Raw genomic sequence first — 5,679 nt, 5'->3', positions numbered from 1 at the left:
AAATTGAAAGACCCGCTTTTACAACCTACTGAACAACCCACTGAATGGCCCACTGAACAGCACATTGACCCACCCACTGAACTGAATTTGGTGGTTCTTATGTTAATTTCACAGCTGTTAAAACTGACTGGTTGTGTGCACCCCCACCCCCCTTACTGCAGTAAGTGACTAGAGGGCTAAGCATGATCTCGAAAAACATAAAATAGGCAAAACACAAAACAGTCACGAACAAGTAATCTATTTGTTTTGCATGAATTCTATTGTTTATTTTATTCAAAATTGTATAACACTTTCTAGTCTTACTGTTGTCAAAAAATGATATTCAGATAGTAATCAATACTAAAATTAATATCATGTAAAATACTGCAACAATATCAAAAATGCCATCTTGGTTTCCTTCTTTAGCTGACACAGAATTTCACACAGCACGGCTTTAAGAGGAATTTCAGTGGTGAAATTACCTGTTTCACAGACGCTAATATATTTTAATTATTAATGTTTACCCGATGAGTGCAAAAACTAACATTAGGCATTTAACTATTAGCAAATAGTCAAATGGACTGTGGATAGATAAAAGATAAATAATTATTGACAGCTTAACGGTTCAAGGATGGAATACTGAGCTGTGACAGAGAGACCTGGAGAACTGGGCGGGTTTGGCTGCGTGGAGCAACAGGGAAACCGGAGCTGAAGTGAGCAGAGTCCAAAGTGTGGAGAACTAGTCAGAACAAATTAAGAGTAGAGCAGCTCAATCAGACAGGTTTCAGGACTGAAAAAGGAAAGCAGACTGAGACGGAGCAGTGTGAATGGTGGATGAGAGAGAGGTTGCATGCTGATTAGGGATGGGTATCGTTTAGGCTTTATCCGATACCAGTACAAAACCGGTACTTTTGAAACGGTGCCGGTGCTTAAACGGTGCTTGAACCGGTGCTTAAAGAATGGAGAACACAAAATTGGTCCAAAAACCTCTCATGTTCAGCTGTTTTTTTGTAAAAAGACAACAATGTTAGCCTTTTCTGCAGCTAGAGGGGATATATGGTATCACTCTTGGCTGGAAGCAGTGCTTAATCAATGGAAAAAACACAAACCTTGTCCAAAAACCTCTCACGTTTAGCTGTTTTCCACTTTTTCTTTGGTCATTTTAGCCTTTTTGGCCAGGGTGAAGGGAGTATCTGCCATCAAACAAGACAGCTGCATGTAACTACGACTGTATTTGCTAGTTCACCTTAAATGCATTAATGTAATAACTAGAGATGGCACGATACCACTTTTTTATGTCCGATACTGATACCGATATCATAAATTTGGATATCTGCCGATACCGATATGAATCCGATAGTGTTTTTTAATCAACAAAACTGTTTTTTTAAATATGTTGCTGCATTTTGTATGAGTTCATACTCAAGTTTAAAACAACAACTACACTAAAGCTATTCTGTTATACCTGTATGCAAAACATTTTTTTTTCATAGTTCAGCAATACTGATCAATCTAATAAACTTAAACCTACACCATCCTCCTTATTCTGGTATTTTAAAGAGTACTTAGCATAAATATTAAGCAACCTAACTAATAGGGTTCCAACTCCCAGCAACAACAAAAATAAAAAAATAAAAAATAGGGAACCACCCCTCACGCTCCACCTCATGATGCTTAATCGACGTAATCAACCTTAATTTGATGCAGTGTGGAAAAAAATGCACAGAAATCAATTATTTTTCAAGAAATATTAAATAGATTCAACATCTTTCTTCAACAAAATTGCAGACTGCACAGATGGTACCTTCCCAAAGGAAAAAGTACTATAGCTTACTAGGGTATATATATTAGACTTAATAGTCACTATATACAGTAATTGACTTCTATTCATTTTACATCAAATTAAAACTTTGGGTGTAAGATTCGGATAATTATTTATTAAAAGCTAGACATTTTAAATGAGAATAAGAAAGAAAAGTATGTCTTTGTGCCCCCTTTTCCCTGTTAATGCCCTATCGGCCCCCCTGGCTAAACTTTGCTAGATCCGCCCCTGCACAGTTACCAGCTGTCAGCTACATAGAAAAAGATCCTCGAGTAGAAAGTAATAATAAATAAATTCTAACAACAGCTGATCAAGCTTAAACGTGCTGCTGTTGTTCAGCCGCTGGTTTCCTCTTTCTGGTGCAAAGTGGGCCAAAAACAAACCAGAGAGAGGACTCGCGACAGAAAAGCCGATCAGCTGATCGTTAAGCAGTTTCATGATTGAAGTAGCAGCCAGAGGAGGCAGTCGCTCCATATATCGCTTGGTAAGCTTAACGCAGGAATGCTTTACAAACATTCAGAGATGGACTTACACACTTGCTTTACTTCTCTCGGGGATAACTTTGTCGGAGATGAAATGCCGGGTTGCTAGCGAGGCTACAAATACCCACAGCTGCTCTATCACGTGATGCATACTGCTCCAACGTGCTAACGTTCTGAGGTGAGTTACGGCGTGTTGCAAGTTTTGTGAGCTGCTTTTGTGATATTTAATGAATCGGATTACATTTTTTATTTTTCTCCGATATCCGATCCAGTAATTTAGGTCAGTATACGATACGTAATATCGGATCGGTCCATCTCTAGTAATAACGTGGTTAGCCTACTCAGCGTAAATTACACACGAAGAACATTAAGCTACTCACGCAGAGAAGAACGGTTGCTGCTGCCATCATCATCATCATCATCCGTCATCATTTCTGCTACACTGGCAGGGCTAGGGGCCAGGACTCTCCTCTTTGGGTTCTTGGGGGATGTTGCTAACTCCGGGTCCGATAAGAGGCACCACACCCGCAGTAGATGTGCTCGATGTGAGGTCTCGCAGCAAGCTATCAAATACGGTGCATTTCTCAGCTTTTAACAAAATGCTATACGTCGCCAGGTGTTTCATCAGATTCGAGGTGTTACCTCCTTTGCACAGTATCCCCTTAAACCATTTGTTTTGCTGCTGAGTTTGCATCTTTTGCTGTGAAGTACAGCCAGACTTTGACCGCTTTGCCTTGGGCGTTTTTAATCTGTAGCTCTGTTTTAAAAGAACGTGCGTACCTGGGCCCGCCTACTACGCTTGCAAAGGTAAAATGATTGGCTGGAATCCAAAGTGTATGACATCTCAGGGAAAAAAAAAAGCACCGAAATAAAGCACCGAAATGTGCGCTGCTTTTCGGTCTGGTTACTACCGTTTATGTCAGAACCAATACCGGTACCCATCCCTAATGCTGAAATATGTGATAAAATCTACTTTTACAATCATTTATTAAAAATCTGTTTCTTATTTTGTTTTTAGTCAGCTGTTATAAATGCATTTATATGTTTAATCTGTGTCAGAGTGAGCACACAGTTTTTTTATATTCTTCTTTTTAGAATAACTAATACCACGTTTTATCCAAAGTTCACTTGTAATTTTTCCATAATGTTTTTTTGTACAGTATTTCAATTATTTAGATGTAAATATAGTATCCTATATTCATTAATAGGTTCTAAAATATTTTTTAACTTGATCTATACTGGAATAATCTAAAAAATATGTAAAATGAATAGAACCTCTAAATTCCTCTTTGCCATGCAAAAGATGTATAAAGATGTATAAATAAAATAACATAAAATAACAGATAGCTAAGCCAAGATTGAGAAAAGGGATGGGTAGAGGTGGAGTGTGAAATGAAGGAGCAGGAACAAAGGCAGAGGGAGAGTTTTGATAAGGTTTAGGGAATGAGAGCAGAAGAGAATAAAGTAAAAGAAAAAAATAAGGAAAGACAATGTTTGCATCAAAGCAGAGGAAAGGGATGTAAGGAACAAGGACTGAAGAACAAGTAGAGAGTTTAGAGTTAGATTTAGGAAAAAGTGAGGAAGGACATTTAAAAATGGACAAAAGAAAGAGTGAAAGGTTAGGCTTAGGTAAAACAAGTAGAAGTAGGAGCATTGTAAGAAAATATTCTTATTTAAAACAGTGGCTTTGGAAAATGATAACCCAGTTAAGAAAACTTGAGTTAAATATACAAAAAAATAAAATTTACAAATAATCTAATTTTCACATTTGGTTTTTTACTCCCCCCCCCCAATACAGTTTCCAAAAAATAAATAATAGATTAAGAAAAGCCACATTTCATCCACACAAGATGCTTCTTTCTCAAAAAATTGTCATAGTTGTGAGAGATTTTTATAATTTATAATTCAATTTTTGTTTGCAAAAATTATTGTTTGAATTACTACAAATGTCTTCAGATACTTAAAAATCTGACTTGTTGATTTTTTTATGCAATAAGCATTTGCATTTTAATTTTAATATTAATTTTCATAAAAGAAAAAAAAGTGTACTCACTCTGCTCAGTGTCAGCTGGAGTGCTGATTCAGGTTTGGAAGCGTCTGCTGTGTCTTCTCCCTTTATTCTGCAGATTCTGCTTTGTCATGATATGATTTCCCACAGAAGCACTGGATCACAATTTCACATGTTGCATTAATTGCCCTTTTCATCATGCAGCACTTCATCTTACTCCTTTTTTTACTCATTGTGTATCAGAAAATGAGCCATTGTGAGTGTATTTATTCTTTTCTCAGAATGTTAAGTCATGATGAGTTTTGTGTTACATCACTTCCTTCTTGGTATTCACAGAGACTCATTGAGTCTTGAGTTCCCATACAGTCTGTTTAGGTCACAGGTAACTTTAGTTACAACCTTGTATTGTGTTAATCTGGGTTACAGACAGCTTTTGCAGGTAAATATAAAACACCTTAGAAATGCATCATACATTTTTATTATCCCACTTCAATCTAATTAAGCAACCTGCTGATCATACTGCCGTTTAATATAATCTTGTTGTATTATTATGTTTTTTTATATATATATATATATTCCAGTAACAGACATGCCTGGTTTCTTGTAATTGAAAAAGTTGTGTGAAAATGGGGAAAAAATAGTTGAATGCTACCTGCTATCTTGTTTGCCTCTTTATGAGGAATTGTTCTTCAAATTATTTATTATTTAAGAAGAATTTACTTATATGAGTTTTGTTCTGACTCCTTAAGAGTCGCCCCACATATTATGTGGTGTTATACAAGTTCATGCAGTCTTCATTTGTTTCTGGGGCACTGTTCATTTTATTTTGACATCCTACCTGACACTGCTTTGTGTCTAAAATGAAAAGGGCAGTTAGCTACTCCTGTGCCTACCTATGCTGCCTCTTAAGCCAACACAGTCTGTAAGTTGGCAGTAATGTTGTGTTTTACCAGTGTGTGTTTGGCACTAACTGCTGTGAGTTGCTTGTGATAGTTTGAGCAAGTGAATTCTCCTAATGATGTGCTTCATTTGATACTAGCCTAGACGCTAATTAGCTCTAGCTAATTGCTAATGTTAGTTTGTGTAGTTCTGCTTCTCTTTGCATAGTAACAGGTCATAGCATCTTCCAATTCTAAAAAATGTTTGCTTATGTCAGCTCTTACGTTTTATTTTTGTTAGATTTGTGTTCTCATGAGTAAATATATTAATTTATCTTATGTTGTGAAAGACGTTTTCTGATTGTCATTTTATTTTGGAAAGGATTTTATTTTGGTGATTATGGATTACTTCCAGAGGTGTGGACTCGAGTCACATGACTTGGACTCGAGTCAGACTCGAGTCATTAATTTTATGACTTTAGACTTGACTTGAAAAAATGTTCTAAGACT

This window comes from Pundamilia nyererei, unplaced genomic scaffold (assembly GCF_000239375.1).
Source record: "Pundamilia nyererei isolate P.nyererei 1_Seehausen unplaced genomic scaffold, PunNye1.0 scaffold00637, whole genome shotgun sequence".
Classification (NCBI taxonomy): Eukaryota; Metazoa; Chordata; class Actinopteri; order Cichliformes; family Cichlidae; genus Pundamilia; species Pundamilia nyererei.
This window is presented reverse-complemented; position numbering follows the sequence as displayed.